The sequence below is a fragment of the Globicephala melas genome, chromosome 19 (genome assembly GCF_963455315.2).
Source record: "Globicephala melas chromosome 19, mGloMel1.2, whole genome shotgun sequence".
Taxonomy (NCBI): domain Eukaryota; kingdom Metazoa; phylum Chordata; class Mammalia; order Artiodactyla; family Delphinidae; genus Globicephala; species Globicephala melas.
The window spans coordinates 40,054,519-40,082,246 of record NC_083332.1 but is presented as its reverse complement, the minus strand read 5'-3'; positions in this window follow the sequence as shown (position 1 = coordinate 40,082,246).

Sequence of the window (27,728 nt, the reverse complement as noted above, 5' to 3'; positions counted from 1 at the left end):
TGCTTTATCTCCATTTATCTTGTGCATCTGTTAATGCGATGTGTCCTAAGGTCATTGCTTCTCTGGTTTATGCCATTTCAGTTTATGAAAGGTTTCATAGGAATACGCTGGTTTCAGATAGTGCGGAAAACCTGTAGTGTAATATTAAAGTTATGATGGCTAAGGTATTGAAAGTTGAGGAAATGTCAGGGACATAAGAAGCTTAAGGAACTCTAGGGTAAAGGGGTTGAATGAGACTTCTGTGGAGATGATAATAGCACCCAAAATATGATAAGAAAAGTGGTGAAAAAACCCCCAGTGATCCAGTTGCTCAGATTGTGAGTGAAAAAAGAGGAGTAACCGGAGGATTATCAGAGGCCAGCAATAAAGAATAATATACAAAATAGTGTGGGATTCAGAGAAGCTGTGTCTTGTTTGTTTTGTTTAGGTAGGATGGGAGTAGAAAAGTTCTGGGAATTTCCAGGTGGAGACAGAAGTATAGATGCAACAACCTGCAAACCCTTTGGTACAGGGTATAAGCAGACACCACTTGAGAAATTATAGGTGAAACAGTGCCCACAGAAGATAGACAAATTTCAGTTAGAGCAGGGACATAAAGGCAATTTTCAGAAATAATGTTGAGAACATAGGGTACTTCATTGATAGCATGTTTTGACATCCAGAGGGATGGGCAAATACTTTAGGTGTAGAAAAACAGGATAGACTGAAACAATAAGATGATATACAGATGTGGGAAGAGGCTGGGAAGCTAGTGGTGACTGAAGCTTACAGAGATGTACAACAATATGGGATTGATTTCAGAGAATACATGGGGGGGGGGCGTTCAAAGGGAGTGGTGTGGTTCTATAGCCTTTTCCTTGAGAGGAGTGTCAGGCAGTCAGTCGCTTGGGTCTGGTAGAATATAGCTTCATACTAAGAAGTATGAAGGAGCAATCTAGTGTCTCCCTTAAATTGTGCTATTGACCAAGTCCAGGACAGAAGTGAAGACATCCAGACAAGAACATATGTAACTTGAGAGGCCAGAATTGATATTCCTGCTCTGAATACTCTCTGTTTTGTGGATTCATCTTCCAAGTTAGTTCAGTGATTAGGATGCATTCAGGATGTCCAAAGTCACCTAGAAAATAAGTATAAAGATGCTGCTGATATGCCTCCTGGAAAGGAGTTGTTTTTTAATAAGATAGGGCTGCTGGGACAAACTAAAAGATCAAATTTCTTTTTTAATGCATTTAGAATGTCAGAATTGCTTTGTAAATTTGAGGAGTTGTGTACTTGGGATATAACTTATAAAATTTTCAGATTGTTGGAGTCAAATGATACCCTGGAGATATCTTGTTTAAGCCTTTCATTTTTCAGATGAAGAGAGGGAAATGACTTCTCCAAGACAAGCCAGCTAGACTTAAATAAACAAGACAAATAAGATCACTAGACCTAGAATTTGTTTCATCTTTTTCTGAGGACACTGACAAAAAGTTATAGAATGTAAACAGTTCACCAGATATCTAGGAAAGAACTGTGAGAAAATAAAAACTCAAATACAAATCTTTTAATACTTAAGGCTTCCAGGTTGAGACAAGTTTTCTCACGAGAAGTCAGTTTTGAGTAGAATTTAGGTAAAAGTGAATTATGGAAACAAGATAAAACTACAGATGGGATATATAAAATGCACAGGACAAGAAAGCAGAAGCTTGAGTGATTGATTTGGAAGTCAAAATATTCTTTTCTCTTCTCCTACATGCCCTCACTTTATTTACTCCATTTCTTTTCACGTAAATCACACCTTCACATACATTCTACAACTTCCTACTGCGTATCAGGAGAACAACCAAAGACACAATCTCTGTGAGCCTCAGTTTCCATACCTGTCCACAAGACAAGAATTGTACACGGCTTCTCTCCCATTACAAGGTTTGTTCTGAAGCTCAGTGAGAAGGATTGTCCAAATGAGGAATGAGGTTTGTTCTGAAGCTCAGTGAGAAGGATTGTCCAAATGAGGGTCCTTTAAAACGGATGCTAGGATTTGGTCCAAGAAGTTTCCTCTCAGGTAGGCCAGTAATCCTGAAATCTACAGTTTCATTTAATTTACAATCCTGTATTAAATAAGATTGTACTAGTAGTAAATCACTCTAAACTATTTCATTTGAAAATATGTGGTATGATTCATTTGAATGCCTACTATAAGAGCAACAACAGCAATAAAAACCCTTCGAGTTCATTTATCATACTTGAACTCACTATTTTATTTGATTTTCGATGAATATGAGTTCATAATATTAGCTATAGATGAGAAAAATCGTCTTTTTTAATAAGGTAAAACCACTTCATCACGATCACAAACTCATCTGAAAACTCATAATTCAGATTTTTGTTTAGATTTTAATTTAGGTTTTATCTATTATATCAGTGTTTTTGTTTTTTGGGTTTTTTGACCCACACATTCTGTAAAATCAGTAAATGTGTACCAATCATCAAAATCAGTAAATGTGTACTTGATATGTTTTATTCTGATCAATGCATTTGTGTCAGTATAATAAATCATAATTATAAAATTTTAGAGAAATAAACATTAATATTGCTTGATCAGATAAGAGTGTTTGATCAGAACCCATTTTGAAACATTACACAGACACAAAATGATTTTTCAGTGTTTCCTCATAAGCAAAGTTATTAAATTCCCTAAAGAGGCCATAATTTTTCCATATTAATTCTCAAAATACTAACTTTAAGAATGGAAGAATTATGCTAATAATGATTAAAGATGCAGTTTAAATTGGGGTAAATGTTTCAAGACAATAAAACTAAAAAAGATTCTAAACAGCACTGAATTGCACAGATGTCTGGGGAAATCTATGAATTAAGTATAGATCATCATCTCACAGTAACCTTTGATAGTTCTCATTAAAACTGTAGCAGTAGAATCTGTTAGAGGCCCCCAGAGAGATATTATGTGTAAATGCAGAAATTAAAAAATGAATATTGAATGATCCTATTGAGAAATTAAGGCCATTCAATTGTGTTAATGGTGGTAGAATATCAGATCTATGTTTTTAATCTGTTTCTCTAAAAAGAAAATGAAAGTCTATGTCTAATTTATAGATTTAATAGAACATAATTCAAGTAACACCTATTTTGCATAGTATTAGCATTAAGATTTTTATAAAGTATTATATATAGTGTGTGGTACACATATTTATATTGTATATATGTGTGTACATGTATGTATATGCATATATGTATTGATATATACACACATATGATATATACACACATATAAAATTGTCACATCTCTGGGCACTACACTGTTCAACTTACAAATATAAGTTTACAATGGCAATAACATTCAATTCAATCTTTCTCTTTTAGAATAATCTGAGTAATAGATGATTTATCATTTCTGGTCATAGGTCTATATAATATCAGAATAAATATGGCACTCGAATTTTTTAAAAAAATGATTTCTAGAGTAAGAAGAAAAATCTAATTTTGTTACAAATACATATTTGCAGTTTCAGAGAAGATTAAATAAAGAAGGCATCATAGATATTATCCAGTTCTATCCAATGCTTTTTTATTTTTGCACTGAGAATGACGATGAAACATAGAGGTCAAGTGTTTTTGTACAAAATAACATAGCTAGTTATTGGAAGATCGCAAACTAGAACCCAGATTAGCCCAGATCGTGTTCCACAAAGCCACATGACTCACTTTTTTTGAAAGTAGGTTAATAATCACTTTTCCTCTCATCATGATATTCCTTCAGTGTTCTGTATGAATTTTCTTCAACAGACTGGTCTAGGCATTGCAATGGACGTTGGGGATAGAGATATGAAAAAAAAAAAATGTCCCTTCATCTCAGGAGAGATGAAAACATGAACCAATGGTTTAAATATGTAGTTTTGCCAGGTAGAGGGCACTGAGAAAGTACAAGAGTATGGGGCTCATTGGGACTAGGAGAGGTCAGTGAAGAAGGACTTACTTCAGGAGGTGACACTTGAACTGTAAGGTCAGTAGGCATTATCCAGACCACAGGAGAAGCAGGAAGTCCAGACAGAGGGATACACAGGAACAATTTTGTAAAATCACCCTATATTTGAAAGATTTCACCCTAGACATAAGGCTTTTATTGGGGTCCTGTTTTTTTTTCTTTTATTCAATGTTTCCATTACTGCATTTACATGATGGTGCAAGTAAGTGCAGGATTCTACTCCTGGCTGCAGTTACTTGTGAAGAGACACGGCTGAAAAAAAAAAAAAAAAGAGAGAGAGAGACGTGGCTGGACACTGGCATTGGTGTTGTCTCCTGGATCAAACATTTTAGGGTAAAATTTCGGCGATGAGGCATCTTTTAGGCTTCCTACTTCTTGGCGACATTATAAACAAGGGCAGAAAGAAGGGGGAGAACACCTTCATTATAGCCAGGCATATATTAATGTGAATAAAAGCAGCTCATATTTCAGGGCCAAATTACTCCTATCATAGCAAAGTCTCTTTATGAATTCATTATGTGAATTTCAGCTTTCAGAGCAAGTTTTAGGAAAATGGAATGTTTATTTTTCTTTCTGTGTAGAGGCATTTGGATTGCCATGAGCCATCTCTTCCTTTGTTGCATTTTTGATGATGCTTAGTTTTGGGAATGCAAGTTTAGATCCAAAGTATGTGTAATCATATTGATGGGTAGTGGTGAAACATCAGTCAGACTTGGAGCCAAAAGCAATCTATGAGATGAAATAGAAAGCTGAAGCTTTGTATGTCAGCACCACTCTCTCCCTTTCCTCTTCCTCAGCACCCAAAGCTCACACCTCCCTATCCACATACATTCTCATCTTGAGCTGTTCTGCATGTGCACTAACTTATTTAGGCTACCTGCCTAAATACCAGAGCCAACGGGTAGTCAGATGCTCAAAATATCAAAAGTCCCTTTCATAAAATACTAGCAGAACTACGGATTTGTCTCTCCTTTTATTCAGTTATGCAAACACAGCATTTACTGTAGCGTTAGTCCCCGGCATAGATGCAAAGCATTTTTGTGATGTTATGGGGTAGTAGCTATTTCTTTTCCCCATCCAAATATTATACTTCAAAGGGAAAGCTCCATTTTTCTTGGTTCTTTTCTTCTCACCTTCTATATCTATTATGTACCTATGGAGCTCTATGTCTCCAGACTATGAAATCCTCATAGGACACTCAATCCCAGGGTTTGGGAAATGTTGTCTATAAGAGGCCAGATAGCAAATATTGTAGTCTTTGTGGGCCATATGGTGTCTGTCTCAATGACTCAATTCTGCCATTGAAATATGTAATAAATAAACAAGTGGGTATGTATCTGTTCTAATAAAACTTTACTTACAAAAAGTAGGGAGCAGACCAGATTTATCTGAGTCAGTTTGCCAATTCTGGTTCATATCCAAACTTTCTGGGGCTAGATTCTTGTGTTGTTTCCACTTGCTTTGGTTTATACCAAATTATTGGAACAAGTTCAGTTCTGTCTAATATCTTTATGGTCTGTGCTACTTATGACTGTTTCCCTAATCTCATCTTCTCACGGACCTCCAACTAGCCTGAACCAGCACTGAATCTATTGTACTTCTATTCAAACTCGTTCTTAATTGTGACTGAAGGAGGACATCAACCCTACACTATTTACCCTTCATTATATGGACTTAACAGACTCCTTTCACTCAAGTCTTAGTTACCCCCATCCCCCTCCAGACTCCACTTTCGATGTAAGCATTAAAGGCATTCTACTTGTGATAGGTACTCTGACCTCATCTATCTGTCAGAATTGCTTTTGACTGCATATAAGGGAATATAGTGGCTTCAGCTGTAAAGACTTTTAATTAACTTATTTAACAAGAAGTCTGGAGGTGGATGTTTCCAGGTTTGTTATATTAACTCATCAGTATACTCAAGGACCCCAAGCCATTTTCAAGTCTCTGTTGGTTACCTCATAGGCAAAGATAATTATTACAGCTCTAAGCATCCTCATACCACCATACAAGGTAGATTTAAGAACTCAGGGAGAGAAGTCCTCTAATTCATTTACATTTAATTCTCATAATCTCCAAGGGATTACATGATTACCCCTACAGCAACCATCAGCATTTGGGGACTGAAATTATCAGTGCTCATTCAGATCAATTAGGATTCATTCTCTAGTGCTAAGAGTCTTGCCTTTACTGAGAGTAAGAGCACTTGGCTGACTACCTGGCCAAAATAAGTGTGGTTGTTAGCAGGTGAGAAAGGGTGTGGGGATAGCCTGGTGAAAAATGGTATCAGTCATATCATTCTTTGTAAGCAACAGGAGCACTGAGTCCAAAGGAAAGGATGAGAACATCGATTTCTAATGTTCACTTTCAGCACGACCTTGGATATAGTGCTTAACCCCTCTCTCTGCTTGAACTCCCTCCTGTGAAAAGTGAGTTTGATAAAGTAGCATCTTAGATTTCATGGAAATAGGAGGCACTGGAATATATCATTCAGCCTAAGTACTCAATTCTGCATAGACCGGGTATAAATTGTAAAAAAGTTTGATTAAAGAGTGTACTCAAATGACACTTCTGTTGTAGCGGAAAGCTCAACAGAGGATGCTGTGTCTCGTCTGCAACACACTGATTTTCTAAATTACCAATTTATAAAAGTTCTCTTTCAAAAACACTCTGCATAATGTACCTATTGTTCTACCTTTTCCTATTTTTGAAACAAATCAGCAGCACAAGAGACATATTCCATTTACTTCCAAAGAAGGTTAATTGTTTCAGAGATACAAGACTGAATGACCTTTTAGGTGTTCTGTGTGGAGATGATCTAATCACAACAAAACTGCCTTTGCTCAAGTATCTTCCCATGAACAGGACCCAGAGCACCTTGGGAAATTCATGAGGGTAGGAGAGTGGGGAACAGGAACAGGGGTGTTAGATTTAGGGATCAATAGTTTCACAAGTCCCTGATTCTTTTCACTGTAGTTTTTTCAGGAATAATATCTGTTGAGGGCAGCAGTGTGACAAAAGATGAATTCTGCTCACTCCCCTCAACTCTGTAACGTGGAATTAAATGTACCACTCCAACAACAATATAGAGTTGATGACACTCCAGTGCAAATGACCACTTCAATGATTAGAGTGGCTGCTGAGAGGAAGTCCTAAATTCAAAAGATGCATTCAAGACTTCATTGACAGTGGGTTTAAATGAAGCCACAACAATCACTTCTGATCTTCGAATCAGTGGTTGCAAATGACGAGGTACTGTTAGGATCATGTTGGCAGCTTTTCTGAACTAGTGTGCTAGCAGATGCTGCAGGATTCTGTGAGGTTGTTAAATAGGCAGGGGATTTCTCCCTAACAAAGCCATTTGCATTAGCATCGCCTCAAAGGAATAGGAGCAAATTCTCATCTTTACAGACATTCCCTATGACTACTCCTCCCAACCTTGTGCTAGGAAATGGAGATGAAGGTATATAGCAATATACTCTTTGTCCTCAATTAGCTTATTATCTGTTCTCTGTGTTCCAAACAATAATTCTGAAGTGATGAGGAAGACTTAATCAAAGCAGGAGATTTGATAAGGGCTGATTCTTGAAGAATGAAGAAACTTTCCTTATTTAGAGAACTGGAAAAGACATTTAGGGCAGAAGAAACAGCACGTCTTGCAATAGACTTGAAATTGTGATAGGGATTTAGGGATCATGGAAAGCAGTCTGCTTGGTTTGATACACTGGGAGAGTTGCACAGAGAAGAGGGAGAAGTGATGGGAGACTTAACTTGGATCAAAATATCGAAAACATGAGATTTTTCCTGAAAACAGTAGAAAATTAAATAACCCTTTAATTTCCCTTTATCATTGTTAGGGAATACTTCTCTTTTATCTTCATATCCACAAAGAACATATAATAAACTAAATAATTAGCGAGGAAAAAAGCGTTCATTGAATGACAATATATTCTAGTTACTGGATATCCTAGATCAATTCTTTTGAAAACCATAGCTCAGAATGCAGTAGACACAAAATTCTTAGAGGTTAAGTCAAGTCTTCATATGGCTAATTTCAGAATACCTAGAGGACTAAAGGGTTAGAAAGAAGCAAAATAAAAAAACTATTTTTTAAAATTTGCACTTTTTTGTTTTGATTTAAATAGAGCACTTTCTTTTTTATTGAATATACATTAGCTACATAAAATCATTTTTGGAAGGGAGGTATAAATATAAAATTAATACATATATGCACAACAACTCCTTCTATCAGAATTGCATACCAAACAGTTTCACATCCATTATCTCCATAAACCTTACAGCATCCCAGTGGTGTAGATAAAACAGATCTCATGGTTTCCAATGTGCAGGGCCATATAGCTAGTTCAAAATAAGAACCCAAGTTATTATAATCATTTCCGTTGAAATTTTTATGAGATAGTAGCATTAAAATTCCATATAATTTGTTAGTTCTCAGAGTAGGAGGGGAACAAAAAGGCATTTCATATGCTTTAGGAACCAGAACACCAAGAATGTTATATTTTAGCTTCTTCAGGATAGTCCAACAGAATCACAGAGGAAAGGGAAGAGACTGTTGGATTTTAGGAAATTCTTGATTCTGGAATAGTTGGTGCAGGCCTAAAGAGCTATTTCTGTTCTTTGATTAAAGTCGAAGTGGATGTTATCATAGTCTCCCAAGACACTGGATTCATCTGAGATTTATGAGCATATATTTCAACATTTTGGGTAGTATGCTATTCCATTATCATGGACTTCTCTGTATTTGTTTTCCTTTAGGTCTGAGCAGAGACTATTTGGTAGAATGGGATGAAATGACTATTAGGAAAAAGAAAAAAGAGAAAGAAAGATACATTAAGAAATGGAGTAAAACAAGAAGAGATTAGAAGTAGGAGAGCAGGGAGGGGGTAAAGGGAAAAGCCAGAGAATGAAGCAGAAAATACAGCACGTGACAGTTCAGTAGCCCTATGGGCATCCAAAACAGATGGACAAGCAGCAGCACCTGGGCCTCCACTTCCCTTGGTTGGCTCATGATAGGCATTGTAACTGATCATGCTAGGCTCACCTGCTGGGCTACAGAACCCTTCTCAATTAATATTCAACTAGTTTTTGAATTCAATTTGCATATATTATTTGCAGCTACTGTCATTTTGTCCTGCTGAAACTCAGACTCAGGAGGGATTTGAACTCACATCTGCAATATTCCAAAGATTGCCATCGGGCCATCAGGCTGTGAGGAAGTGTAATGCCTGCACAGTTTGGAGACGTGGATTTTGGAGAGACAGCCACTAAAAAAGCAAAAAATTCAAAAATTGCCTTCACAATACTCATACATGCACCCCTAAACATACATATTTACACTGTAAAACATGTAGTCATACCCCCAAACAGGCAAACTACTATACACAGTATTAATGAAACATCCTTTATGGCACTGTGGTTACATGTTTAATGTCTCAATCTGAAGAGAAATAAAGGTGAGGCAAAATAATGTAGTCAGTCTTTAGAACATTGTCAGAATGGAGATCCCAACTTTCTTTCATCCACTTCCGATAAACTGAGCCTTCTTCAAATCCAGGGAGAGAGGGAGGTCTTTCAATTCCATTCAGTTTAACGTATGTTGAATGGACTACACCTCTGAGTCAGTCACGAGTATAGACATCTCAGATGATTAAGCCCCACACTGTGAATCGACTACTACAGTTCTCTTTCTCTTGCTTCCTTATCTTTCTTCCCTCTGCACTTCACACTTTTATTTATGCTTAAATACCCTCCTCAGATGCCCTTGTCTACGAAGGTTTCTCAGACCCCAGAGAAGGTTTGTCAGGCTCTGCTCTGTGTTCCCACACCATACCATTCTATTCTCCCAAGGCACACACTAGTTTTTTGCTTATGCATCTTTCAACAGACATTGAGTTTCTTCAGCACACACTTAAGAAAGGCTTGCAACTGTCATACTCTGTGCTGAGCCAACGTTTGGGGAAAAACAAAAACAAAAACAAAATATAATCAGGTGTCAGGATCAAAGTGTATAAGCCAGGTTACAAGTGGGTGTAAGTGTGAGCCTCCAGACTCGCTAGTACCTGTGAAAACTACCTTGCATAAAATCCCTCGCTGTATCCTTGCCCTTGGCTCTCATATTTCAACACTAGGAAGCCTGGAAATGTCCTCACCCAAGGCCTTAACAGCTGCTGAATGAGAGGTTTGAATAGAAGAGGGGAGGGAGAGTTACGCTCAAGATTTTGAATTTTAGTGACTTTAGAAATCACTTACTTTGCCTCTCACCATGGTACAAATGAGAAAACTGAGAATAATGTAGTTAAATTACTTTTATAATAGAAGTAATATCTGAGACATTATATCCCCAATTCATTTCTACAGTTGTCTTAATTCCTTATCCTGGATCTCTGCCAAACCTCTACCACCCCAACCCTCCTTTGTATTATTCACCAGCAATACAGAATTTTATAGAGCTCTCAGTAACCCCTGGTTCCTCTGTACTCTAATTTACTTTTGACCATGAGGAAAAATGTAAGCCCTGTTTTCTTCGTATTATGTCATATACCATACGTACCTGGTGGAGGATTAATGTCATTACTCCAAAATAAGACCAAAGTTAAAGCTTAATCTCTATACCTCAACATATTACAATACTTGAATGCAAAAAAAAAATGCAAAAAGAGAGATTTTCAAAGGAAGAGTTAGCTGGCACAAATTATAGTGTTATTAGTGTAAACCTATCTAGAAAAATAAAGTGCATCATGAGGTTAGGACAATGACTTTGACTTCTTACTTTTCTTTAAAAGGTGTAATATATAATTTCTGACAGTGCTATTTTTTCTTTAGACTAATGATTCTGCTTTGTTATTTTTACAAAGCACTTAGCTGCTACCTTTCGCTAAAAAAGTCTCTTTTATCTTTATCTCAATAGGAAATGCTTTCTGGCTTTTCCCAAACCATTGTGACTCCTAATATGGCATTGTTCTTCAGTCAGCCCCACAGGTACCCATTACAGAGGCAGAATAATCTATTTTGAAAGAACCCATAGGTATTTTCTTGTTCTCCAATGTAGGGAAGTGGAGAAAAACCTCACAATGATCCTAACTACATGGCATTTGCAGTGCAATTTCTGTAAAAACTGTATTGAATAATAACCATTTATTCATTCACTTAAAATGTTTATTGGCCTCCTACTATGGTCTATACATTTTTTATTAATTTATTAATATGGGTACAATCTAAAGTCAATTTTTCTATCTACAGATCACAGATGAAAAGACTGAAATCATGTGAGTTTTGATAAGAAGTCCACAGTTGCTGAGTTGAATCAGTTACTATTGCTGTGAAATAAACCACCCTAAAATATAGAGTATTAAAATAACAACAATCTGTGCATCAGCAGTTTAGGATGTGTTCAGGAATATGGTTTCCCAATCTTGGCTAAGTTACCTCACAGATTGGTGTTCAGCTCTGGGTTGATTAGGCAAAACTGCCCAATGGTTGACTGGCTGGGGACTGGAACCCCCCAGCTCTCTGCATGTGGTCGCTCCTCCTCCAAGAGTGACTTGGCCTTGTTCTTATGGTGGAGGCAAGACACCAAAAGCAAGACAGCCAATCCTGACTGAGAGAAAGCAGAGCATGCAAACTTCTCCAGGCTTAGTCTCCAAAGTGTTAACGTAAGGCCAGCCAAGAGTCAGAGTGAGTGAAAACCAGAAACCTTCACGGAAAAGGATGTTAAAATAGGGGTATTGTTATTTATTTAGCCCGTCAGTGCAATCAATTTACTATGATCTGATCTTAGGCCCGAATTATTTGTATCTCTTTGACACACAAAATATGTTTACCCCTCCATAAACACCCCGATGTGTCTTGTAATTACAATACCAGGCTGCAAGCACAAGATCTTAGGATATACATCAGGTCTGGATGTAGTTCCCTGGAGGTGGTGGCTCCTTTTGATTCAGACACCTATGAATTAATAAAAACTCTGGTTATCTGCCTCATACACGCCCAATGTACAAGGGTCACACAGAGACAGGATAACCACAATGCACAGTCCCATTCTTAAAGTGAGAGGAAGGGTTAGGAGACACACAGCATCACTGAAAACTTGTAAAATATTGTCCATCACCATGCACCCCCCAGCCTCGCTCCCAAGCACACACTCTAAGAGTGGAGAATTTTCTCTGGGCTCTTCTCCCAAGGACTGGATCTCCTTGTATTATCCACCATGGCTCCTGGCCCCACTCTTTTGGTCCTTGATGCTACCCTCTGAGATATCTTACCTTTTTCCTCACCCTCTTTGGATCCTTCTGAAGAAATAACCTGCAGTGACAATTGAACAAGATTCTACCCTTCCATACAAATTTGGAACCCCAGAGGACTTCAGGATGTCTCAGTCATCTTGGCACCTTTTAATCCAAACTGGGTTCTTTTTTTTTCCAGTGCAACTCTGTTAAAATTCTGTGAGCCTTCTATTAATCTCATTCAACTCAATTTGCCAAAACAATAATCACTAAAGATTTTAAAACATCACAAATACTTAAGCATTTCAGGTCAACAACACCCTTAAGATTCCTAGATGACCTATTTTCCTAGCTAAGGGGGTCTAGTAGGTACCAACTTAATTCTTTCAGAGATTTTAACAAAGTTTCTTGCAGATACATCCTTAATTTTATCTATACCCCAAACCTTTTGAGAATCTTTTGCTAGCTGGCAAAATTGAAGATGACCTACTGTCTTATTTCTAACCCAGTAAATCCTGGCACCTCTACATTACTTTTGAGTGTTACTTGAAAACTGGTTAGTTCTTTTGGGTGTTCATGCCTTTCTTTCCACACCTATCATACACAACTGATGGCATTCTGCTGACATTTTCAACACTCTGCCTCGGGAACTCCTTATCCATAGCCATATTATTATTTTTTCCATTTTCTTATTAACAGCTGGCTACAGTTTTGTGAATTGCTTTGCTACTACATAAAATGGGTCATGATATTTATTAGCCTGTAATAAAATTTTTCTATTTTCTTAGCCTTTTCCAATTGTTTGCTCATTTTTTTATAGGTTCCCATTATTACTCAGCTAAGCTGATATCACACATTGTAGGTTTTTATTATAGCACTGACTCACTTCTGTTGTCAATTTCTTCATTAGTTAGCTATTGAAGCATAACAAACTATTCCAAAACTCAATGGCTTAAAAAATCGTCATTTATTATTGCTCCCAAGTCTAAGGGTCAGCGGAGTGGTTCTTTCCTCATCAGGGCACACTTACGTGTTTATGGTCAGCTATAGGTTGTTGTTGTGATCTGCATTTTCTCACCTGTTTGGTAGGTCTGTAGACTAAGATGGTATTAGTTTCTGCACCTGGGACCTTCTCCATGTGATGTCTTATATTCCATTAAAAAGCATCACAGCACGGGCAGCATTCCAAGAGAAAGAGTACTCAAGTCCTCAGGTATTTCATTGTTTCCACTGTATTATATTAGTCAAAGAAAGAAGGCTGGCCCAGATTCAATGGATGGCCAAAGACTCTCAATAGTGGGAGGAACTGCAAGTGAACAGGGGACTATTAATCAGGATCAACAGTGCAAAAAAACTCTCACAAGAGTTTAAAAGTAAATAAATAATGTTCATATACTAATCCTTATAACTTTAATAACTGGGCTCTCTGCATCACTGAGGGTTAATGTAGTTCAGTGCTTAGCAACATGAGTGCTGACGTTTGGGTTTGGGTTTGATTCCAACCTCCAGCAAGACCAGTGGGATAAATTCCTTAATTTCTGTGTTCTTCAATTTCCTCATCTGTAATGTGAAAATGCTTATTGTCTTAACATTTAATTTGTGTAAGAATTAAATGAGTTAAGTCATATAAAGGGTTCAGCACTGGGGCTACTATATCATGAGCTAATATATTAAAACCTTTTACTTTTTATTTATATACATTTTGTAATTACCAGTTTTATATATACCTACATTGTCAATTTTTACTGAATTTTACTGGTATTTACAAGTATTTAATACCTTCTAAATTGAAGGCAAAAGAGTGAAAGTGATTTCTTGAGTTAGATTAAAAACTAGAAAGTTGCAAGTTTACTCTCTTGTGAAATAGAAACATTTCCTATACCTTTATCATAGTATAGACTCAAAATATTTCAAAAGAATAGAAAAATTTCATAGAAGCACATAAGAAGGTACTATGATTTAAGGAAATCATTGAGATGTACTTTGGTTCCATGTAGACATTTTCCAGAGGGAAATAATGTATGGACAAGATATATAGATATATATGTGACATATACATATGTCACAGTCTGTAGAGTCATAGAACTTTAATCATAATACTGTCATCACCATTTGCTTATGGAAAAAGTGAGTGATGAATCTATGCAACACAGATTCCTTATGTAAAATAAGAGTAATAGTAAATCATATCTACTCATAGAATTCTGAGGATTAACTATAATTATAGACACATGCACACACACAATTACAGTGGTTACCTCAGTTCCTGGCACATAATAAATACATGTTACTTTGGCTATCATCATCTCCCTGATGATAGCCAAAGTATCATCATCTTACTTTGGCTATCATCATCATACATTTACATCCTAATGTATCCTTTTTCATCCAACGTGGTAGACAAAAAGAAATGGACTTGGTCTTGAAAGTCTTAGAATACGTAAATCAGAAAGGTTGATAGCATTGGATTAGCAAAAGACTTAAGAATGTTAAAGTATATGAGAGACGGTCACTGTTATGTCTGTGATGGGCTAATGGAATAGTATGTGGTAGAGAAGGATACATGAGCATACAAATCATCTGGAATGTTAATGGATAACCTCATCTTGTGAAGCTGTGCATGCAAATAGAGTTAGAGTGCAGAATAAACTGACATTTGTTGTACTGTTCCTTTTGAAGAATCTCATCTTATTCTTAAAGAGGGGCCCATGGCAGGTTTCCTTATCAGGAGCTCTGGCTAGTTTCCTGAAAGTGAGAGAATTTGAGATGGGATGTGGAAGCTGCAAGCTCAAGATGCAGCTTTGTTTAGTGAGTCAAGGTTTGTGAACTAAAAGATAAACAGCCAGTGAGTCAATACTAGTTCTCCCACTATGTTCTTTGGCAAGCTGTTATGTCTCTCTGAACCTCCAGAACCTCATCAGGGAAATGAGAACAATAATAGGGCTTATCTCTCACTGTGTGTGTGTGTGTATGCAACAAGCCACAGCACTTAACTCATTGCTTGGCCTGCAATATTCAATAAATGTCTATCATAAAAATCATGACTGTAGCTCCAGATAGGTATAGTTTTAGCACTTGGAGCTCTCAAAACCCTTACTCGAAATTACTTTAGTTCTATCAGTGGCCTCTGCAGATTCAACTCAGCCCCTAAGCCCTTGTTCTGATGACCTACAATGGTGTAGTTCTCTAGCTGATTCTTTTTTTTTAAATCTCTCTCTTTCTTTGGCTGTGTTGGGTCTTCGTTGCTGTGCATGGGCTTTCTCTAGTTGTGGTGAGTGGGGGCTACTCTTCGTTGCAGTGCGCAGGCTTCCCTTTGTGGCAGCTTCTGTTGTTGCAGAGCATGGGCTCTAGGCATGCGGGCTTCAGTAGTTGCAGCACGTGGGCTCAGTAGTTGTGGTTCACGGGCTCTGGAGCGCAGGCTCAGTAGTCGTGGCTCACAGGCTTAGTTGCTCTGAGGCATGTGGGATCTTCCCAGACCAGGGATCAAACCCATGTCCCCTGCATTGGCAGGCGGATTCTCAACCACTGCGCCACCAGTGGTGGGAAGTACCTCTATAGGTGATTCTGATGCACAGATTCTCACAGAGAATATGTGCTTGGTTTTCCAGCCCAACATAGTACAGCCAAGAATCTAGCTTCCAATTTGGCAAGACATTCTATCCAAACCTCTGTTTCCTCATCTTGAAGATATGGATAAACTATTATCCACCTGTAAGACAGGGATAAACTCTTATCTCCTTGGATGATGTTATAGACTAAATTGTGTCCCCCTAGAATTCATATGTTGAAGTCCTAACCTCCAGTATGACCGCATATTGGACATAGGGCCTTTAGAGAGGTATTATTAAGGTTAAATGAGGTCATAAGAGTAGGGCACTAATCCAATATGACTGGTCTCCTTATCAGAAGGGGAGGGGATACCAGAGATACATGTGCACAGAGAAAAAGCCATTTGAAGACACAGTGAGCAGGTAGCCACCTGCAAGCCAAGGAGAGAGGCCTCAGGAGAAACGAAACCTGCCGACAGTTCAATCTTGGACTTCCAGCTTACAAAACTGTGAGAAATTAAATTTATGTTATTTAAGTCATCCAGTCTGTGGTACTTTATTATGGCAGCCCTGGCAGACTAATACAGATGAAAATAAGAATCAAGGAGGCAATGCATATATAACACTGTGCTTGAAATAATACATTTTATCAGTGTTGTGCAAAGGAATTTTACACTTGCAAATGGTGAAAAACAAACAACAAGAAACCTAATGTTCCACATAGATAATTTGTAGAAAAAGCAGACAAATTATGAAAGAAGGCTGCAAAGATCCAAGGATTATATTCAAGGAGATGCGTTTAAATAGGTCAAAGATGAGAATCTAGGATAGTAACTGAGGATCTAAGGAATCTTGTATATTAAAGTATAAAAATTGGATGAGGGGGCAGAGTATTCCCTGGCCTTGCCCACTTATAGATAGAATAAGTATTTGGGTGTCTTTTCATCTTTTCAACGTAAAATAAATATTTCACTACCCCTGCTTTTTTATGTTGTTTTATTACTCCCTGGGGATGAAAGATTACTTCCTTTAAGATATTTATGACGACTATGAGTATTTATAACCTTGGAGGCATTCCTAAATCTCCACAAGTGAAACCTATGCTCTCACCTCGTCACATCTATGAACTCAGCCCAGTGTGAAACTAAAGGCAATCTCTAGCTCCAAGAGGATCCTATTTGATAGTGGTAGAGATTGAGACTAGAGCAAGAATCCAGCCACAGCTGGTGAGAACAGTCACCACAGGCCAACTCTTCATCAGTGATGATTGTAATCACAACACAGTTAGCAGGCCAGAATAGCAGCATCATTGACCTCCCTGGGAAGGGAAATGGAGTTGGCATCCCATTATGGGGGATGAAACTAGACTTGCATTTAGCCTCCAGGGGGCGCCAGGGAGGCATGTTTAAGCCATTTCCTATGCACCGTTTGAAAGGTTCCATTACTATTCTTTCTGCCACCCCTTATCACCACCAATTCCTCCCAAATCTTAGAAGTTCTAGGGAGATAATACAGTACAGTGAAAAATATCTGCACTTCTGAAAGGTGTGTTCAACTGTTAGCTCTTTTCCAACCAAATGCAACTTTACTAGGGTAATTTAAAATACACAATCTCAATTTTCTCATCTTCAATTTCCCCAGAATGTTACTCTGAGAATTAAACGAAGAAAAGCTTATTTTATTTTTTCCAAGATTTAATACTTTCAAAGTAAATTTTAAAATAGCTACAATATTCAAGATTGTTCTAGATTTTATTTAACCAACTTAGGAGTTTCCAGATTAATGACGCAGAATTTTTGCTGTATAAGACAGTTGTTGGCATGCGTCAATAACCATTGTGTGGGCACTATCTCCTCTCCATGTCTCTTATGTCAGACATCTGCTAATATCTTTCCTTCAACTTACATTCCAAACCACTTTCCAGAAACAGTCTTCTCTCCCACAACATAAACCATCATAACATGCATTTTAGTGTGGTATGATTGCACCCTCCAAAATTAATGTCTGACACTAGCAATAACCAAAGTGTCAATTCCTGTTAACAATCTATGCCTTGGCAGATTTTTGTCAATCCATTAATAATGTGTGTAATTGATAGCAACAGAGAGAGGCCACTGCTGTTAATTCACTGCTGATTACAGATGATTATTAACGGTGACGGTAGTGGATATTTTTCTCCTTGTCAATCAAACTTTAGTATTTCAAAATTACTTATATTAGATAAGGAAAAGAACACAATATAAAGTTCTGGAAATTGACTTATATTTAAAGTAAACCTTTATGGAGTATTTACTTTATGTTAGGTACTGGGCTATGTACTTTGCTTATCTTCCTTAATCTTTACACTAACAATCTGGGACATGTTTCACTCTCCTGCATTTCAGGACTTCTATATTATATATGATTCAAGAAGCGATCCCTAAAACCTTTGAGAAATACAGGGCTACGTTTTAATTTATTGCCCAGGGTCTCATACTAGAAACAGGGTATCACTTACCTGATAGTCCTTAACCTGAAACCTCTGCAACAGTTTCCTTGCTGGCAAATAGAATTCACACATTCGAGGTAAAAAAATAAAAGATCCTCAACATTCTCAGACTCCCTTAAAGTTAGGTACATTCACATTAGCACATTAAAAGGCTTTTAGAAATTCTGCTCTAGGGAAAACTTGCTTATGTAGTTTAACCCAAGTATTTCCAAACTTAATAGACCAAGAAACACCATTGTCATATAATGCCCATAGACAATCCATGAAACAGAGATTCTTCACTTCACACTTTGGAAAATAGTGATCTCAATCCATGAGATGACAAGGAGTAAAATCACATTGACATGCAAATAAACATCTAGTTACACGTAAGTAAAATATTCAACATTGTCACTGTGACAAAATTTTCAAATTAAGAACCTTAGAATGTTTTTATAATGATAAAATTCTGTTGTTTGAAGAATCTTCAGAGCCCAAAATTACTTTCCAGACCGAATGTTCATCTGTTGTAGGAAGTGGTAGAGAAAAGTGGCTTAGAGAATGGGATTCCACAGTCAGAGAGTCTTGGATTCAAATCCTGAGTGTAACACTTGCTGAATGGCTTTAGGAAAGTTACAGCACCTTTCAGAGCCTAATTTTTATTGATTTCTCTTCTGTTTCTTTTTTCTTTTTAATCTGAAAATAGACACCTTAGTACAATAGTTCCAATTTATTGAATTGCTGAGAAGATTAAAGAAGGCTAAAACAATCCTCTGTACATAACAAGCTTCCAACAGGGTTAGCTCCAATTACAATACATCCGTCAGCAGCAGCACCAATGATTCCCAAGTAATAACAGAACCATGAAGACCAAGGAGAAGTGTCTGGACATAGTGAAATAGAGACTAGAGAGCCTTGTTATTCCTTGAATAAAGTACTGCCTTTGAGAAGAAAAAAAAGTGCCACATTTTATAAAGACGAAACTGGGTAGTTTAATTAGGGAAAATAAGACAAAGCAACAAGTAAAGATTTCACTGGGGAAATGGAGGCAGGCCAGGCAGAAACAAGAGCTTGGATTACATTTTCAATAACCTAAAAATGGAAAGGAAAGGTTGAGACTGATGTGTTGCTGTCCTGTTTTCTTCTTTGATGAAAAAGATTTTTTTTAAGATTCCAGGATGCAAAGATAGACCATCAAATTCATTCACACATACATATTTTATTTTTTTATAAAAAGCAATCCCACTGATATGCTTATAAAAGCAGATATGCATTATAGTGACTGTTCTGAAACTGCCAGGCTGTCATGGCCTCTGGTAGTTCCATTTGCATGCTAATGAAACAAGAGGCCAGATGCCACTAATTACAACCCAGTCACTCTGTCCAACACCCCACAACCAACTGCTAGTGAATGGACCTTGTCATTCCATTATGCAAATGATACTTAGGAAGAACAGGAATAAATTCTAAATAGTGGCAACCAGAGCCATATATTGGCAGGAGGTAAATTAATAAATATATTCAAGAAATGGAAATTAAAAATTATTATTCAACACAATGTTAATCATGGCTGAATAAATATGGAATAGCACAACTCTTTTTCTTTCCCCCAGTGTCTTGTATAATAGAGTAAAACTTCCAGTAACTTGCTAAGGTATATAGTCAAGTGTATTTCCAGAAAGCATCAATTAGGTTGCTGAAATGAGGGTTAAATTTTCTTAATACACTTATGCTGTTTCTTCTTAATGAAAAATAAAACAAAACAAGATGCCAAAAGGGTGTTTTCCTTCCTGTGGTTATCAAGTTATTCTATCAAAACTGCATGCCATTATCAAAATAACTAGTTAGTAAGGAGGAAGAAAGACATCAGTATATTTGTTTCTGGTGGTTTTTGATATTGAACTCTTAAAGACTATCGTTCTCACGCCATGTTTTTGTTTAGTTTTTTTGTTGTTGCTATTGTTTTTTACAAAATAAATGTGAATAAGGAAGTAATCTGTAGAATTGAAAGAAGATGGGTTTGGATGGAAAGCATATATATTTAGACTATAGATAAATTACTTGTTATTCGAGGAAGTTACTTCAATTCTCCAAGCTTTAAAATTCTCCAAGATTTAATTCCCGCCTCTGGTAAATCAAAGTAGCAATATCTACTCCTAGACTCATTGTGCTAACCAAATGAGACAATGTGTAACACCCAGCCCTGTGCTTGCAACATAATAGGTGTTCAAGAAATAGTAGCTACCACTTTCCATTACACATTCATGGCTTTTCTAAACTCTCCTCCTGTACAAGCTGTGTGTCGCTTAAAATACTTTAACCTCTGTTTCTTTATTGTCAAATAAAAGCTTTGGATTCAGTGGTGTCTAAGTGCCCCTCTTGCTCTGATTTTTTAGAACTACATGGAGTAAGTAAGAAGTCAAGAAGTACTTGAAAACAAAACCATTCAAAACACGTGTTTTCTGTGCTGGTTTCAAAGCAGCTTACCTGGAAGTGCACTGAACATAGCAGCCAAATGTTAAGGCTGGGAAATCAGCCTCCCCAAAGATTGCCTTAGAGGGATATGTGAGCAGAGATCAGTTCTCCCCAAGGCAATGTCGGTATCATGGCATCATTTTGCATGAAAATCACAATGAGAGTTTAAAATATATTTTCCACATCTCTGTTAGCAGCCTAATCCTCTCATGGAACATTTCACAAACTCCCAATTGATTGGACTTCTCATTTTGTGACCGTATATTCCATATTTTTTTAGCAGTTTCTGATTGTTTGCATTCTAATCCGTAATTAAGGTAATTTGTTACATGTTTAACCAGCTGCGATGAATAAATCATGCCTTCTGGCATTTAACTTTTACATTAATTCACAAAAATAAGATTTTATCAGACCAGGTATTGTGACTATATTCTCAGAAATCCTCTTTGGCTCTCTAGCCTACCTGGGCTCTAAAAGAGTCCACGAGAATTCTTACTTGGAGAGGTTCCTTTAAAACAAATGGCACTAATAATAAAAATTTGAATGGAATCCCCCAGTCCTTCACAAGATTGGTGGATGGCATTTAGCTTTTGTGTTGGTTTAGGTGATTCATGTGTTCAACCCCAACCCTTATGCCAGCTGTCCCAATCAATCTTCACAAGAACTGTGGCCCTTAGTAGGTATTCAGCAAGTCCAGACTGGATAAACACCTCAGTGAAGTGTGCAGGTGTTATATTCTCAAGATAGTAGAATTAGGACTCAGAAATGATGACTGATTCCCCAAGACCAAATGGTCCCTAAATAAGAGAGTCAGGATCCAAATCCAGATCTTTTTCTATTCCAATCCCTATGTCTATACCAAGGTGTTACACCAACTCTGTCATCCCTGAGCTGCTTCTGTTTCTTATTCTTTACTTAAAACAGTTCCTTGGCATTGCAGTGGTGGACAAGTAAGTTTGAGTGTCTTTCAGTGCTTCTCTACTTTGGGGAGAACTTGCTTGAGAAATCAGTGAACACAGGGAAAGTTAAAAGGAAAAAATCTTAATAGCAGCTAGGATGGACAGTAAGTGATGTTACACAGAAGTATTTATTTGAGTCTGATAAAAGATTTTTAGATGTAGACTTACTGTGGAAATTAGTATTTCCACCTCTAAAGGGAGCTAAATCAAAAGGCTCCAGTTTACTACACCTAGAGAGAATGATACATAGAAATGGAGAAGAGGATTAGCTAAAGATGACACACTCAGAGTGACAACGACAGCAGACAGAAAACTGGAAGGGCACCAGAGAGACAAGACATTCCCTTAGAAATAAGTGATTAGCAGCATTTTTCAGAGCATATTAATGTAAGATGGAGTATCCTTAAATAATTGATGAAAAATAAGCTCTTAAAGTGAACTACAGAGAAGTGTTTAAAAGAATATAGCTTTTGGAATTATACAGATTTTAGTATGAATATTAATTCCACTTTTAGAAGCAATTTGAATTTGATCAAATTAATCTTTCTGAGTGTTTCTTTGGGTGGAAAATGGAAATGATAATAACTAATTGAAAGGATTGTTGTGAAGGTTAAATGGTATACTGCATGTCAGACTTTTTGCCATGTGCCTAAAACAGGAATAGTGTACAATAAATATTTGCTGTTATTCATATTTCTACTAACAGCCTAGCAAACACTAGGAATTTTATGCAAATAACTAACAGGTTTGGGGAAAAAAGTTATATTAGCAAAGATGACTGACAGAAAGAAGGAAGAAAGTAAACCAGAGAAGATTACCTCAACAGAAAGCGAGTTTGTTTTTGATTTTTGTTTCTTTGTAAGCCTGAGTAAATCTGTGTTCACTTAGTTAAAGTGGGTGAGAGAATCATTAGGTATAATGTCAGAAGATTTCTGGATGAAGTAGAAGTAAAAATCCTAATATTGTCAGAGAAGGCTCCACAGAGAAACCTTAAGTAGGCATAAATACAACTCTGGAAATGAAGGGCAAGTACGGACAAAGACTTTTCTCTGTGAACAAGAAGACCTGGTGTGCACCTAGTTCCACTTCTGTAGTTCAGCAGCTGTGCAAGTCACTACAAACTAGTTAACCTTTCATGATTCAATTTCATGATCTGTGATATAAAGGTAATGCCTATATCTTAAGATGGCTGAGAGTACTAAATATGATAAAGTTAATAAAATCCTTAGCATAGACATTCATACATAGAAAGTGTTAGACAGGTATTAGCTAATTTGATGATTGTGATGATTAAGGTGGAACTGCACCAAATTTTAGCAGTCTGTGGCTTTGATTCTTTCAATTCCTGCATTACAAATGGCCTATGGGTCCCACTGGGAATTTCCAAATATTTTGGAATCTGCTCATATTTCATGGGTGCCAAGAGCCAACCTCTCTAGAAACTTCTCAGCCTCTGTGCTGGCTTAACAATTCCACTATAAATTGGAATTTAGTCCTTCGTGACCACAGAATAATCTTTTGAGACAGCTGATTTCAGAGGCAAAAACAAACACATCTTTAATGAATCAATCAGTTCTGTGCTTCTAAGACTACACCTGAGGGAGAAGAGGATGCTTCAATTCCAGCAGCCTCATCAAGGGTAATGTTGTCCACTTAATGGAAATGTAACTGCTCCTCATTCCTCTTTTCATTAAGTCAATCCACAACTTGGACATCTCATAGCAGTGATCCACAAATTTATAAGAAAAGATGTCTCTTGCTGAGCTGAGAGGCCACTAAAGCCCAGACTCAGTGTTTACTCCTGAGTGCTGTAAGTATCCCTCACATTAGAAAATTCTGTGCAAAAACTCCCAGGAAGCCATTGGTTGTTAGGGCACAAAAAAAGGAGAAACAAAATCTCATCCTGTACCTTCACCCTTCACAGCAGAGAGCTCACAGAGCAGCTATCCAGCTAGAAATGTTAATAACTACTTTCTCTTGTCTTACCAGCTCTGTTTTACATACGTTAGCTAATTTAATCTTCACTGCTAACAATGCACTAATTATTATCCCTGTTTTATGGGTAAGGAAATTGCATCTCAGAGGTTAATTGACTTGTTCAAGGCGGCACAGGTGGTAAATGGCTAAGCCTACATTGTCAGGTTTTACCTTCGTGAATGAGATCGTCAGGAATACGAGTACCTATATTATAGAACAGAGGTTGGCAAATGTTTTCTGTAAAGGGCTGGATGGTAAATATATTAGGCTTTGCATGCCATATGGGATCTGCTGCAACTACCCAACTCTGCTATTGTAGGGCAAAAACAGCTGTAGACAATATAGAAATAAATAGGCTTGGCCATGTTCCTACAAAACTTTATTTACAAAAGCAGGCAGTGGGCAGATTTGGCTCTCAGGCTCACCCCTGTTATAGATAATTAAGGTGTTTTTCAGGCAACTGGGGTTTTGATAATGGATTTATCACTAACCTATTACTTGACTTTTTGGATAAGTCACTTTTTTTGAAGGCCTTGTTTCATTGTCTCTAAAATAAATTAAATCATTTAATGTGCCAGCTAAAACTTGGCACTTGCCATCTGCCTCTACAAGGATCAGGTCACTAGCCACTGCAGCCGCTGACCTTCAACACAACCTGAAAGGAGTTCAGGGTGGAGATCAGGAATGAGGCACTCTGTGCTCTGGGAAAAACTGGCAGAATAGGCCTTCAGAGAGATATTTTCAGATTTTAAGAGCCTAATTTCTTAAATCTTCTCATATCCAGAAAAGCACTAAAATCATTAACGGTGACGTATGTTCCCAGCAACTAGCAGCAAGCCTTTGCCTACATGTGTGCTTGATGACATCATCCCCTTTTGCTAAAATCATATGTAGACTGACCTGGCCCCTGTAAGGTCCGCTGGCCCGGGTGAAACGAGGCCCGGGGGGGTGGGGGGTAAGAGAAAATATCGACCAGTATGAGGAAGGAGAGGCATTGGGACATAACGACCTCACCTGTTCTGGGAATCAACAAGAGACTCTAACTTCCTGCCCAGAAAACAATGGGGCTGACGGGAAGGGAAAATGGGCTTATGCCCCACAACAGACCAACCAACACCCGGCCCTACTGTATCCTCACCAAATAAGGAATTACCCCATGAAGCAAATCACCCCCGCCCCCCTGCAAACCACCCTTCCCTTACACCCCAGTAAAAATCTCCCACGCCCAGGACTGGGCGCGACTTCTCTGGCCCCTTTCTCTCGGACCAGTGAACCTCGCCCGGGAGCGCTCCCTAGTAAAGCTCACTTGAAGCTTTCCTGTTTCGCGGTGCCGTTCGTTAAGATCCAACCTTACAGCCCCTACCTCTCTGGAGCAGTTCCTCAGAGCTATCTGAAATGCTGTCTCCAGAGCTATCGTCCTCATTTTGCCCCCAGTAAAACTTAACTCAAAACTTCCACATTGTGCATTTTTTTTAGTCAACAAATGTGAATGATGAACCAGTGACACTGATACATAGGTTTCATGACGGAGATTGGTCTGTTTTCTTCAGTGCCAAATCTCCTGGAGCCCAGAATAGTGGCTAGCAGGTGAAAAGTGCTCAGATAATGGTTGAACTAATTAATAAGCTAAATTAAATATTAATATATGTATTAGGTTTCGAATGTAGGGCCTGACACAAAGTAGCTGCTCTGACATGGAAGGTCGTCTGTATAACTGGCTTCTCGTATTTTCATCTATATGGTCTAAGCAGAGGCATACAGGAATAAAGACACACGTAGAGAATGGACTTGAGGACATGGGGAGGGGGAAGCTGGGACGACGTGAGAGAGTAGCAGTGACATATATACACTACCAAATGTAAAACAGAAAGCTAGTGGGGAACAGCCTCATAGCACAGGGAGATCAGCTCGGTGCTTTGTGACCACCTAGAGGGATGGGATAGGGAGGGTGGGAGGGAGGCGCAAGAGGGAGGGGATATGGGGATATACGTATACATATAGCTGATTCACTTTGTTATACAGCAGAAACCAGCCCAACATTGTAAAGCAATTATACTCCAATAAACAGGTAAAAAATATATATATATACCCAGACAACAGGCCTTAACAGGGACTGTCCCAGCCAAGTTCAGTCGCAGAATCAGCTTATGTCACAGAATCAGCTTATGTCTGTTTATGTTCCAATTTAATTTCTGCATTGCCTCCAAATGCCTTGGGTTTTTTTTTTGAGATTTATTTATTATTTATTTATTTTTGGCGGCGGCGTCTTAGTTGCTGCATTTTGTTGCAGCACACGGGCTTCTCTCTAGTTGTGGCGTGCCGGTTTTCTCTTCTCTAGTTAAGGAGCATGAGCTCAGTAGTGCGCAGCATGTGGGATTTTAGTTCCCTGACCAGCGATGGAACCCGTGTCCGCTGCATTGTAAGGCGGATTCTTTACCACTGGACCACCAGGGAAGTCCCTCCAAATGCCCTTTTAAACACTACTGAAGCTCTCCAGCCTTTACAGACCCAGGCATTATCTTCAGAAGGAGCATGAGAAAGGAGAAGAAAACTGAAAATTTTAGCATTTATCCATAAGAAAGTGAGTTACTTGAAAAAACACATTTTAAAATCAGAAGCAACTGGAGCTCTTTCAATTAGCAAGATAAAATCTCCTTTTCCATCTCCAACAACACAGCAGGAATGGAGGCACCAAAAAAAAAAAAAAAAAAGCAAAAGAGGTTGTTACAAAAAGTAAAGATGCATTTACTTTGCTAAATACTAATGTGCAAATTTCTACCCCTCTACAGTTCCTTCTCGCTCTAATATTTTATCATCTCTGTGTGTGACAGACCCCTATGGCCAATGAATTACAACGCAAATGAGTACCAAATTCTTAGCTGGCACCTGAACAGGAACTCAGTCAGAGACACTTATGTCCAATGTGTACTTAAATCTATTGTCCTTAATGAATAAGCCTCGGTGTGCATTTCCATTACAAAAGTAGCAGACCTACCTTCCTTTCAATATTACAAGGCCAATACCTGCGAAAATGAACAAAGGATGTTTAAAGACATAGGGTCTGAAAGCTTCTAAAAGCCACATAGTGAGATATTAAACACAACTTCAGAGGATTCTATTTCAAAGGGAAGATCATGTCTGAAGCATTTTTTAATACCATTTTAACTGTGAAAACAAAGAGAAACAAAACTCCTTGGAGAAGTTTTTGCTGAAAACCCAAGCCACAGACCCTTAGCAAATGTTCCCACAGTAATTAATGAGCCCCTAACAAGTGTTGTAAGGACGGTGGCAGGAGAGGGACATAGTCCATTTGCTCTGATTCAGAGATTTTTATGACCATCATTAAGTGAAGATGGGCAAGTAACTATGTCGAGCAGGATGAATCCCCCACGCACAACTTTGTGATGCAAAAGTCTAAGCAAACCCATGAAAGACAGAACGCTTCAAATCAAATCAAATCAAATGGGAGGAGAGGGTCTTGTTATTTTTATAATAATTTCTTAAAGCACAGAAAATGATTCAAACACCTCTGAATTATTATATCTCACAAGTAGAAGACAGATTTTGAGAAAGATAATCGAAGGAAAAATTTTGATAATTTTACCTTCAAATATTTTAGGCATCTTGGAGCAAGGTTTGCATATTCTGCTAATGCAAGACAATAACCCCATTTTAAATGTTTATCCACCACTTGTCTATAACTCAGGCTATAATGTTGTTCAGAAAACTGGTTGATACAGAGGAATTTATATATTTAAAATTTATTATAAAGAAATAAATGTTCTTTTGTGAAGTAATATTTCTGCTCCCTTCATTCAATAGTAATCCATCTTCACCAACTCTATTAATTCGGTCACTTATTTTATGATAATTGGTCACAAATACTATTTGATGGAACTGGCTGGTATTTTTATCGTCTGAACCTGCTTGATACAAACTTACAGTTGGCTTCAGTGTTCAGAAATAAACCCAAAGGGCTTCCCTGGTGGCGCAGTGATTGAGAGTCCGCCTGCCGATGCAGAGGACACAGGTTCGTGCCCTGGTCCGGGAAGATCCCATATGCCACAGAGCGGC